This window comes from Protopterus annectens, chromosome 16.part0 (genome assembly GCF_019279795.1).
Source record: "Protopterus annectens isolate FY-2018-M chromosome 16.part0, PAN1.0, whole genome shotgun sequence".
Taxonomy (NCBI): Eukaryota; Metazoa; Chordata; order Ceratodontiformes; family Protopteridae; genus Protopterus; species Protopterus annectens.
In genome coordinates, this window is record NC_056750.1 from 338429802 (window position 1) to 338442908 (window position 13107).

Consider the following 13107-nt stretch of genomic DNA (forward strand, 5'->3'; position numbering starts at 1 on the left):
ACTTTCCCCCATTTCTGATTCCTCAAGAAGGTTCGCTGAGGGGTAGTAAAGTGCACTCCTACAGAAGACAGAGTTTTCCCTCTTTAATCTTAGACCCAAACAAGGAACAGCCATGAAAAGGGGCATTAACAAAGGATGCCTTGAAACAGTCTGCAAAGCTACACAGCCACATCCAAGCGTGGCATTGCATGGAACAGCTGGTGCCAGCTTCTCAAGACCCTCCATCGGTTACATTCAAAATGAGCCTCATAGAAATTTGGAAATAGATTGAAGAGTTGACAGCTGAGTCTCCAGTGTCTTCTGAACCTCTGCAATATACTGCATCACGTCGTTCCTCAACACTCAGCCACAAGATCATGCTGAAGTCTTGTCGAGTGGGATAAGCAGTTGAGTGCCCTCAGAGTGAATGTTGCTGAGGCATAAGATCACTTCCCTAGATGTTCCAAAAAAAGACGTTATGTACTCACCATAACGGTCCATCTGAGTAGTTATACTTAATTTTTCTGCAACCTGTGGGTATTCGGGATCCACATCGGATCCAAGCTGGCAAATTATTTTCTAGCATCTGCTCCAAGCTCCTCCCCTACCCATAATGCACCACCATCTCCTGTCTTCCCTTAGATCGAGTTTGCTGTAACTATACACATTAGCAACTCAGCCCAAAGAACCCAACATACTTATGGATATGATAAGGTAAGGGGGACGGAGGGAGGGAAGGTTGCAGAAAAATAAAGTATAACTACTCAGATGGAACGTTATGGTGAGTACATAACTTCTTTATCTGAAGTAGTTAACTTCATTTTATCTGCAACCTGTGGGACAGAGTCCCCAGCTACTTAAATCCTGGGATGCCCACACGGAAGGATGTTCCTGAGCACCGCAGAGCCAAAGGATGCTCTTCCTCTGGAAATCAGGTCTAATTTATAATGAGAAATGAAAGTATGTAGATTTGCCCAAGATGCTGCAGCGCAAATGTCATCCAAAGAAACCCTAGACCAAAAGGCAGCAGAAGTCGTCATGGACCTGGTAGTGTGAGCTTTAATTATACCAGAAGGAGATAAACCTTTTGCTTTGTAAACATACGAAATGCAAAGAGTGATCCATCTAGCTAAGGAAATCTTGGAAATGGCATTTCCCATAAAAGGTTTGGAAAAGGAAACGAACAATTGGTTGGACTTGCGGAATGACCGTTCTATGAAGACAGAAACGAAGTTGTTTATGAACATCTAACAAGTGCAGTTTATATTCACCCTTGTTTTGGAACTTGGGAAAGAAAACAGGTACATTAAAAGACTGGTTTCGGTTTGATTCAGATGCCACTTTGGGTAAAAATGAAGGATTTGTATGGAGTGATACCCTATCCTTATGGAAGACCAAACAAGGAGGCACGGCAGAGAAAGCCTGAAGCTCAGAAACCCTCCTGGCTGATGTAATGGCCACTAGAAAGGCTGTCTTCCAAGACAAAAATTTTAGATCCATGAAGCTGCAGGTTCAAAGGGGGGAGCCAACCAATGCCTGGAGGACGAAGGTAAGGTCCCAAGGAGGCATTGAATCTTTGACAGGAAGACGCAAAAGAAAAGTGCCTTTAAGAAACGCCTTACACAGCCTAGAAGAAGCTAAGGCGATGATATCTTCCCCAACATGAAAATTAGAAATGGCTGCCAACTGTACTTTCACCGTGGAGACGCTAGCTCCTTGCTGAAAGATGCTAGTCAAAAAATCTACCACCACCGGAATAGGGGCTGTTAAAGGATCGAGGTTCCTGTGAGAGGCCCAAATGGAAAAACGCATCCATTTACTGCAATAAACTTTCCTAGTGGAAGCTTTAAGAGATGCCACTAGTATAGATTTTACAGGGGATGAAAGACCGGGAGTCCTGACAATGAATGGAACTGGAGCAACCAAGCTGTCAGCTTCAGGCTGTCCAGGTTAGGTGGGCAGGCATCTGAAGGACGAGAGATTAGATCCAGGCAGGGATCCAGAATCCACGGAGGAGCTAGAAGATGAGACCAAAGGAAGGGAAACCAAACTTGGCGAGGCCAGAATGGGGCTATGAGGATCACTTTGCATCCCAGTCGGCAAGCTTTCTGAAGGAACTTCGGAATGAGGGGTAACTGAGGGTAAGCACACAGAAGCCCGGGGGGCCAAACATGGACTAGATAAAGTGTCTCGGGAGGCATCGCCTGGGGAGGGAATCAGAGCGAAGAACTCGCTGCACTTCGCATTGGAAGAAGATGCGAAGAGATCAAAGCAAGGCTGTTCCCATGCAAGGAAAATCTCCTCTGCTACTGACTGTTTCAGAGACCACTCGTATGGCATCAGAATAGCCAGACTCAATCTGTCCGCTAAAATGTTGGAGTGTCCCGGGATGTGCGTTGCAATTAGAAACTGACTGATGGAAGTCGCCCACTCCCACACTCTCACTGCCTTGCGACACATGGGATAGGATCTGGTTCCCCCTTGTTTGTTGACATACCAGACAACAGACATGTCTGACTGAATTGCAGACATTCCGAGAGGGAGGATAGTGTGAAAGGCTTTCAATGCTAAAAGCACTGCCCTCATCTCTAGAACATTTATGTGCAACTTGATTTCTGTCTGGGACCACATGCCTTGGACTGTCCTTCCCAAACAGTGCCCCCCCCAGCAGGTGTGACTGATCCTGATCAGAAAATCCATGGGTAGGTCTAGCCAAGACCATTGGACTGCCAGAGTCCATTGAAGAACCTGCATATGAAAGTGTGCGCAAGGTAGAATAGATATAGAGACAGCCATGGAGCCCAGAGCCCGGAGAACATCGCTCGCCTTTGGAAATCTGAGGTTCACTATTTGAGCTATGTGACACCTGAGATGCAAGATCCTTTCTGGTGTTAAGAAAACTTTTAGCTGCAAAGTGTCTAGCCGTGCCCTGATGAAGTCTAGAAAGTACAGTTTTGTACCTACCATAAATGTAGATGTCCGATAGGTATGCATCTGCAGTCATAACATATGGGTTGTCCTGCCTCAGGCAGCCCTGCGGTCGGCCGGATTCCAAAGTCTGGGTCTGGCCTCGGCTGATGTCACACTTTCCCCGACGTCAGAGCTTCTGGGGTATAAAGGCATCAGTCGACGCCATTTTCCTCAGTGTTTCTTGCCCCAGATGCCAGGTGCCCTCTAGGAAGGCTAAATTTGGATAAATGTTGAAAATTCCAAACAGTAGCAAACAAAATATATATATATATATATATATATATATATATATATATATACATATATACATACAAACAAATACACCATAATAAATTCCCCCAGCTAGCTGAAAGAGGGGTAAGCACCCTAGGAATACCACAGAGGGAAGGAGGGTGGGTAATCCTGACTGCAGATGCATACCTATCGGACATCTACATTTATGGTAGGTACAAAACTGTACTATGTCCTTCAAGGATGCATCTGCAGTCATAAAATATGGGTAGAATACCATAGCCAAACTGGGGGGGAGGTACTAAGATAATGATGGTGTAGTTAAGATCCCCTGTAAAACTGCAGTTGCAAAACCTGCTCGGGATCTGGAGTATAAAGGTAGATTGTAATGCTTGGCAAATGTATGCACGGAGCTCCAAGTAGCAGCTTCTAAAATGTCCTTGGTAGCCACCCCTCGTAGGAAAGCTGTAGTGGTGGCCGTGGCTCTTGTGGAGTGAGGCCTGATATTTTCAGGAGTTGTCTTTCCATGAAAAGAGTAGCAGAATCGAATGCAACTTCCTATCCATTTTGAAATTGTCTGTTTGGATATTGCTTTTCCTTGCACTCCAGTTGCATATGCTACAAAAAGTTGGTCAGTTTTTCTGCTGGTTTTAGTTCTGTCCAGATAGTAGCGTAGTTGTCTGTGTACATCCAGGGTGTGCAATAGTTTTTCCTCCCTGTTCTGTGGGTTAGGGAAGAACGTAGGCAAATGAATAGCTTAGTTCAAGGATACCCTGGATACCACCTTTGGCATGAAAGAAGGATTGGTTCTGAGAGACGCTCTATCCTGGTGAAAAATAAGGAAAGGCTACACTGCCATTAGTGCCTGTAACTCGGATACTCTTCTTGCTGAAGTGATTGCTAGAAGAAAAGCAGTTTTCCAAGATAAAAACTGTAAGTCTGCTGATGCTGCTGGTTCAAAAGGGGGTAGTGTTAATTTTTCCAGCACAAAGTTGAGATCCCATGTAGGCAGAGGAGGTTTCCTTGGAGGTTTTACATTTTTGATCCCTCTTAAAAAATTGTCTGAGGAGAGGGTGAGAGAAGATAGGAGGATCCATGTTGTACTCTGCTGAAATTGCTGAAGCATGAATCTTAATGGAAGAATAGGACAGGCCATTGTGGAACAGTTCTGCTAAGTATTCTAGGATGTGCGCTAGGTTTGCCAGTGTGACATTTGTACCCTTTGATGCACTCCAAATGAGGAATCTTTTCCATTTTGCTGAGTATGTTTTTCTCTTGGAGGGTCTGCGAGCCTCCAGGATAATGTCCTTGACCCTCTGAGATAAAACAGTTTGGTTTTGCTTTAAGCAATTTTCCAGGCAGTTAACTGCAGTGTTTTCAAGTTTGGATGCAGGATCTTGTAGTTGTTCTGTGTTAGAAGTAAAGGCCATAGGGGTAGAGGCCATGGGTTCATCCGAGACATGCTTCTCAGTAGTGGATACCAATGCTGCCTTGGCCAGTCTGGAGCTATCAGAATCACCTTTGGCTGTTCCTCCCTGATCTTCAGAAGAACTTTGTACATCAATGGGAGAGGTGGAAAAGCATAAACTGTTAGGGCCTTCCAGCTGAAAGAGAGGGAGTCCACCCTCCAGGCTTGTGGGTGGTATACTCATGAGCAGAATTTGTTCAGTTGGTGGTTGAGTGGGGAGGCGAACAGGTCTATCTCTGGCATTCCCCATTTGTTTGTTATGATTTTGAAGATGTGTGGATGCAGCATCCATTAGTGAGCATCCGTGGTAGTTCTGCTTAAACTGTCTGCTAGTGAATTCTCTTTTCCTGGTACGAATTTGGCCTGCAGTTGGATGTTGAGATTCAGGCCTAGGTTCCACAGATCCATTGCCATCCGGCATAGGGGGTAGGAATGCGTGCCTCCCTGTTTGTTTATGTACTACATGACTGTGGTATTGTCTGTCCTTATCAGCAGATGTCCTTGCTGGAGGAATGATTTGAATGCCTCGATTGCATGCTTCACTGCCAGCATCTCCTTTAGGTTTATGTGCAAATTCAGCTGGTCTTGAGACCATAGGCCTTGGATACACTTGTCTTCCATGTGTGCTCCCCAGCCTAGGTCTGAGGCGTACGTGGCGATGGTCTGCTTTGGTTGTGGTTTGTTGAAAGGCAACCCTCTGTTGGTCTGGCAGGCCTGATCCCACCACAGGAATTCCTTTTTCAGGCATGGAATGATTGGTATCATGGTTTCTAGACTGTGTCTGTGTTGAGACCATACATTCCTTAGGTACCATTGTAATTTCCTCATATGCAGCCTGGCATGCGGGATCAAGATTATGCAGGATGCCATGTAAGCCAGGGCCTGCAGGACTTTCCTTGCAGTAAGCTGAGTTTGTCTTGTCAAAGCCATGAAGTAGACAGAGTTGCTTTTGTTTTCCTTCTGTGAGAAAAGCCATCTGAGTTATTGTGTCCAGATCCGCACCCAAAAATGTTATCCTTTGGGATGGCACTAGTCTTGACTTCTGGATGTTGACTGTGTATCCCAAGGCCTGTAACAGGTGTATGACATAGTCCAAATCCTTTATTAGTTTTGTCTTGTTGTCCGCTTGTATTAGGCAATCGTCCAGGTATGGGTAGATTTGAATTCCCTGAAGCCTGAAATGTGCAATTACTGATGCCAGGCATTTCGTGAATACTCTGGGCGCAGTAGATAAGCCAAAGGGCAATGCTGAGAATTGATAATGCTCTGATCCTGCAAGAAATCTGAGGTGTCTTCTGCAATCTGGTCGTATAGGGACGTGCAGGTATGCCTCCTTGAGATCTAGAGTCACCAGCCAAGACTCCTTGCCCAACATTGGAAGAAGTTGCTGTAGGGTCAGCATTTTGAATTTTGGCACAATGAGATACATGTTTAGTGCGGACAAGTCGACAAGGAATAGTCTGGAGTAAAATCCTTGGCCTTCTTCCATAGGTGGTACCCTTTCTATTGCTTTCATCTGAAGTAAAGTGTTGACTTGCCTTAGAGCCTCTGGCTTCTGGTTTGGAGGGAGGTTTGGCATTCCGCTCTTTTTTGGTAAAGTGTGGAAGTGAAACCTGTATCCTTGCCTATTGTTTGCAATGTCCATTTGTCTTTTGTAATGCAATGCCAATTTTTCGAGAATAAAGCCAACTTTCCGCCGAAGGGTGTTTCCATTTGTTCCCTGGTAGGCGGAGTCAGAGCCAAGTCATTGTGTCTGTCCTGTGGAAGTGGTTGTAGTTGCAGCTGTGGCGGTACTCCTCTGGTTGGCAGGTTGCCACTGACGGCCCCTGTAGGCACCCTTTGATTGACCTCTGCCTCTTGGGCGTCTATTCCTGCCCCTCAGTGCCCTGGAGGTGTCTGGAAAGGACCAATTCTTTGAAGGCCAATTTCTGCTGAACCTCGGAGGTTGGACCTGCAGAAAATCCTTTACTGTTTGCACAGATTTTGCTTTTTCTTCCACTTTCTTTAGAATCTCCTGTGCAGGGGAGCCAAATAAACTTTGTTTCTCCATTGGAGCATCTAGGAGTTTAGCCTTGACATGGTCTGGCAAGGATTGCTCTTTTAGCCAGGCATGTCTTCGAATTACTGCTCCAGTCATAGCTGATCTAAATGAAGCCTCCAGTGCATCATAGCCACATTTTAAGAAATGATTACTGACCTGCTGAGAGTTGTGTACCAAATCCTGAAGGGACTTACGGTCTAAAGGTTCAGGAGAAGAAAGCTTTTTATTCAGCTGATCTAACAAATATTCCTGGTACTGAATCATATGGAATTGACAGTTTAAAGCCCTGGCAGAAAGAGTAGCAGATGTATAAACCTTCTTTCCCCATCTCTCTAATGCTCTTGACTCCCTTTCAGAGGGTAGGGGGTTTTTGGCAGTGGCAGCTGCAACACCTTTTGGGCCCTGAGAAATAGTTTCTGGGTCTGCAGCATGGGCTTTATACAAGTGAAAATGAGAATCCGGGACCCTGTATTATCTGTCAGGTTTGGCAGGGGCCGGGGGAAGAGAATCAGGGGTAGAACTGACATCATTATATGCATCATCAACTACTGTTAGCACAGGTGGTATGGCTAAAGGCCTATGCTGTGGCAAGTGTAAAAAGGTCCTAAGTCTTTTTCTAGAATCAGAGAAATCCTGACCCTGCCATTGAAAGTGTTCCCTCATTGAGTGTAAAGTCTCCCCAAAGGAAAATTCTTCTGGAGGGGAGGCAGAAGGAATAGAGTCTTCTGCATCTGAATCCTCATAAGGTGAGTATGGCCCTTCCTGATGGTCTGATAAATCAGATCCATCCGAGGAGTAATCAGAGGAGAGAGGCTCAGGGGGTTCAGTCCTAGGCCTTTTGTCAGGAGGAGGTTGAGAGGCCCTGTCTGGGTGAGGTTGGGAACCCCTAATCAGAGATATAAGGTCCACAGCAAGGCTGAGAATCTGAGAACTTGAGGAAGGTCTCTGAGAGGATGATTTTGCAGGTAAAGCCTTTGAAATTTTAGCTGCTTTAGCCCTGGAGAAGGCCTTAATAGACATAGAAGCAGGGGGCCTAGCTGCCCCACGTGCAGGAGTAGAAATGTCCAATGGGATGGTGTCGGACAATTCTTGTGCGCTTGCTTCTTCGGTAGGAATTTCTGTAGCCGACTCAGCCGGGGCCTCTCTGGCCTCGGTTGTCGGAGGTATGATTTCGGCAGAAGTAAGAACCGAGGACTCGGTTTCAGCCGAAACCGAGACACACGCGGAAGGCCTGACCGTGGTTTCAGCCGAAACCGCGGGATGCGAGTGTCTGTCCTTTTCCTTGCGTTTTTTGGCTAAATGTGTAGTCGGGGTCTCCGACGGCATTTTATATGCAAAAGCGGATCCAAAAAACTCTTCTGCAAACTCCGACCGACATCTAAGAGTCCGTCGGTTGAAGGAGGCACAGGCTAAACAAGCTGATACGTCGTGGTCTGGGCCTAAGCAAGGAAGGCAGTAAGAATGGAAATCCTTATGAGGTATTTGTTTCCCACAAGTTAAACAATTATTTACTTTGTCTGACATCGGCTGAGGCAAGAAAGAGTCCCCAACGGGGTACTTAGCTTTTTTAGAAGTCTTCAGTAGCTGAAATCTCTGGATCTGACCGACTGGCACTTGCGAACAGCTTCTGCTTCGGGCACCGCACGGCAAAAAAGACTGAGGAAAATGGCGTCGGCTGATGCCTTTATACCCCAGAAGCTCTGACGGGGAAAGTGCGACATCAGCCGAGGCCAGACCCAGACTTTGGAATCCGGCCGACCGCAGGGCTGCCTGAGGCAGGACAACCCATATGTTATGACTGCAGATGCATCCTTGAAGGACATCTTGTACTGGTAGCAATTGGGAGTTGTGAACATTGACTGTAATCCCCAATAGATCTGCCAAGAGAAGAAAGTAGTCCAGGTCCAGACAAAGAAGATGCTTGGTGGACGCAGCGACGAGCCAGTCGTCCAGGTATGGAAAGACCTGAATTCCCTGAAGCCTCAGGTGAGCTGCTACAACTGCCATTACCTTGGTGAACACCCTGGGGGCTGTGGTGAGACCGAGGGGAAGAGCTTTGAACTGGAAGTGACTGGCTCCCAGTCAGAAACGAAGAAATCTCCTGGAGCCTCTGTGAACTTTGATATGATAGTAGGCATCCTGGAGGTCTAACGAGCACATCCAGTCGCACTCTCGGAGATAAGGTAGAATGGACTGTAAGGTGACCATCCGGAACTTTTGTTTGGCGATTGACAGATTCAAGGTTTACAGGTCCAAGATGGGCCTGAGGTTCCCCGCCTTTTTTGGCACTAAAAAGAACCTGGAGTAAACGCCTAATCCAGACTGGCCGAAGGGGACCAGTTCGTGGCCGAAGGGGACCAGTTCAATGGCTCGTTTTTCAAGTAGCTTTAAAACCTCTAAAGCTGCAGCCTCCCTGTGAGGAGGTGGAACATCCAGGTGGTGTCTTGTAGGCCCCGGAGGGGCAACAAATGGGATAGTGTAACCTCTGGATATTATTTGTAGCACCCTACAATCTGCAGTTATGGACTCCCATGCCGCTGGGTGCAATGACAATCTCCCCACAACTACCTCCAGAGTAGGACAGTCGGGCAACCCCTCAGGGCTGTTGGGTGGGCCTGTCAGAAAAAGGTTCTCTAGACCCAAAATTCGTAGGACCCTCTCTACCTTTGGGTCAGCGTCGATCCTGTCCCCCCCCCCTCTGCCTCTGGGGGAATAGTTGTCCTGAGACTCCCGGAAAAACTGAGATTTCCGGAACCACATCTTCATTTGCCCTCTTTGATTCCTAGAAAAGGACCGCTGAGGGTTAGAGAAGCAGATCCCGACGGCAGACAAAGTCTTCCCATCTTTTTCGCTCTGAACCAGTGTGTCACGTACTGTCTTCTCGAAAAGGGAGGAGCTGTCATGGAGGCATTAATAAATGACGCATTGAAAGGGTCTGCAAACTGACACAACCTGAGCCAGGCATGATGCCTCATGGCTACGCCTGTCCCAGCCGCCCTAGCCACTCCTTCCATAGAGTGGGAAAGGAGACACATGGACGTGTTCGATACTGACTACAGTCTCGACATTTTTGCGGAGAACAGTTGTTTGTCCTGCTGCGATAAGGACTCTGGGGGCGACTCAGCAAATTCTGAGACAAGGTCTAGCTGAAGCCAAATAACATGTGCCAAACAATTAAGCGCACGGATGGAAAAAGTCACTGACAAATAAACACGCTTCCCAAACCTATCCACCAACCTGGACTCCTTGTCCTGAGGGTGGACTAAGGAACTCTCCTGTGCTAGTTCCTTCTTGGTAGCTGCTGCGAACACCGTAGCGTCAATGGGGGCTCCTTTAGACCACGGTTGTCTATCGGTGGGAGGAGACAGAATCTTGTCAGGGCATTTGGGGATAGGCTCTACGGTGTCAGGCTCCTTTCATGCCTGCGTGGTGATAAGGTCTACCAAGGGATCCGCTGGCGGGGACACCCAAGAAGTGGACGGGCCTGTGCCAAAGGCCTCCAGGAACACGGACTCATCCGTAGAAGGTTTTGGGGCTGACCAACCTCCCCTCTGGTGGAGAATCTTCATGATGTTTCCGAATGAGACATCTTCGGGAGGTAACCTGGGGGAACCTTCTCCTTCCTCTAAGTCTGTGTCCATAGTGAGGGACTCAGGGGAGTCCAAGTGCCTCTTTTTGCACTTGCGCTTATGGTTGCCCTCTTCAGTGGGATACTCCAAAGAGGACTTGTGAGCTGCAGGGGGTTCCTCAGAGGGAATAACCTGGAGGTCCTCTGGCACAGGCTGTCCTTGAGACAGGATGAAGGGAGTAGATGCCAAATGCAGCGGGGTCTGGGTGGAATCTGAGGAAATGGGCTGGGGTCTCAATCCTTGGGAGAGAACCCTCTCCACCACTTCAAACGCCGATGGAGAGCGTACCTCCTTAGCACCCAGCAAGGAAGAAGCCCTCCCTGGGTCTGAAGCGGGGATCGGAGCTGAAGCAAGAATAGCCTGAGGTCCAAGGAAATGGTTTGGATCCAAACAAGCCAGAGCTGAAGAAGAATCCGTTCCCTCGGGTCCGACTCCCTGTCCACGGCTCCAAGAGTCACCCAGATCTGAACTTGCCGGATTCGAGGAAATGAAGGTAACAGCCGGAGTCGAGGTTGGAGGAACCATCGGCACCGAGCTACCAGCTCCAAAAAGCCTCGGATCCAAAAACCCCGAAGCAGTCGCCCAGATCGGGGAAGGAGAGATGGGGTGGAAAAAGGGCATAGAGGTCCCCCTCCGGAGGGAGAGGGGCCTGGCAAGACTCCCATCTGTATTTGGGCCTGAAGAAATCTCCATATCATCCTGTCCATGTCTAAGTCCAATAGGCTCAGAGTCGATCGCGAACAAGCAGCCGACTCGGATCTGGCTGGTCTGCGCAGTAAGAGTGAGGAAGGCCTCGGATCCGAAGATTCCAGCGGCTCTGGCAAGAAACAGGGTGATCGGAGTCGTGGAGAAACTGGCCTTGAAGTCGTAGAAGGAGGGCTAAGGAAGGCTCCCTGTCCGGGGATCTCTTGCAAGGCCTATCCCTCCTCCTTTCTTTATCCTCCCTGCACCTTTCTCTGTCCTTGTCTCTTTTTCTTTTTGCTTGTCTGCCCCAGCACCAGAAGAAGCGGGAGTTTGAGTCCCTGTCTGGGTGGGAGATTTGGTGGGAGAACCAGAGACCAAGGCCGAAGCAGAATCCAGCACAGAAGCAGGGAGAAGACCCTTGGCGACCAATTTGGCCTTTCAATCCCTGAGAGCTCTTGGGTTGAAACCCGCACAGAGAGCACACTGGATGGATAAATGGGACACTCCCAAGCAAATTACACACAGTGTGAGACCATCAGCCAGTGAGAGCTTGTGGCCACACTCTGTACATTTTTTGAAGACTGATTTAGGCTGATCAGCCATAGTCCAAAAAATACAGTTGTGTACACTTACCATAAATGTAGATGTTAGAGTGTATTCACTGTTGCAGTCATTACATTTGGGTAATCCTGCTGGCAAGTTGCCCTCAGTCAGCCTGAATTCCAAAGTCTTGGGTCCTGCGTCGGCTGCTGTCGCCCCTTCCCTGACGTCAGGTCGTCAGGGGTATAAAAGAAGCAGCCGATGCAATTTTCTTTAGTTTTTCTTGCCGCAGATGTCAGGTGCCTCCTAAAAGGGCAGCCAAAATTTATATCTATATACAAAATTACATGCACCAATACAAACTTTACCTTAATCTACAGGCAAATACACCACATAGGTTGTATAAATCAGAGAAGGAAAGCTAGGTTCCATCAGAAGAAAAGGGGGTTGGCGGGTGGGTAACCTGGACTGCAACAGTGAATACACTCGAACATCTACATTTATGGTAAGTGTACACAACTGTACTATGTTCTTCGTGTTTCACTGTTGCAGTCATTACATTTGGGTAGAGTCCCAAATCTATGGTTGGGAGGCTGGAGCTAAACAGCATTAAGAGCGGCTATCAGACCCTGCAGAACTGCAGTGGCAAAGCTTGCCCTGGATTTAGAGTAGAGTGGCAGATGATAGTGCTTTGTAAAGGTGTGCACTGAACTCCAAGTAGCTGCCTCTAAAATGACCTTGGTTGGTACTCCCCTGAGAAAGGCTGCTGAAGTGGCTACAGCTCTGGTGGAATGTGGCCTAATGCCTTTAGGCACTGGCTTGCCATGGTATAAGTAGCAGAAATGAATGCAGTGGCCTATCCACTTTGAAGTAGTCTGCATTGAGATAGCCTTTCCTTGTGATCCTGCAGCATATGCCACTAGTAATTGCTCTGTCTTTCTGAAAACTTTGGTTCTGTCCAAGCAGAATCTAAGCTGTGTATGTCCAAAGAATGCAGAATTCTTTTCCCCTTATTCTGTGGATTTGGATAAAAAGTTGGCAGATGAATGGTTTGGTTAAGAGAGCCACAATGGACACCACTTTAGGCATAAATGTTGGGTTTGTCCTCAGGGAGACCCTGTCCGGATAGAAAAATGATAAAAGGTTCCACAGCCATGAGTGCCTGTAGCTCTGAAACACGTCTTGCAGAAGTTATTGCTAGGAGCAGAGCTGTTTTCCCAAGATAAAAGCTTTATATCCGCAGTAGCAGCTGGCTCAAAAGGAGGCAGGGTGAGTTTTTCCAAAACATAGTTGAGGTCCCATGCAGGCACTGGTGATCTGCTTGGAGACCTTAAATTTTTGGCTCCTCTGAGGTATTGTTTTAATAAGGGATGAGAAAAGATTGGTGGCTCTGCACTGTAATGAGCCGAAATTGCAGAGGCATGAATTTTAATAGATGAGAAAGATAGGCCTTTGTCCAGCATCTCAGTTAAGTATTGTAAAATCTGAGGAATATTTGGCACAGCTGTATCTGTTCCTTGTGCCTGGTTCCAAGCACAGAATCTCTTCCATTTTCCAGCATAAGA

At 47.5% G+C, this 13107-nt stretch overlaps 1 protein-coding gene across 1 annotated transcript in view; it reads right to left on the reverse strand.

Annotated features, from left to right (window-relative positions):
• Positions 1-13107, reverse strand: part of NUP188 (nucleoporin 188) — a 3305077-nt gene that overhangs the window by 573995 nt on the left and 2717975 nt on the right. The gene's annotated exons all lie outside the window — the stretch shown is intronic.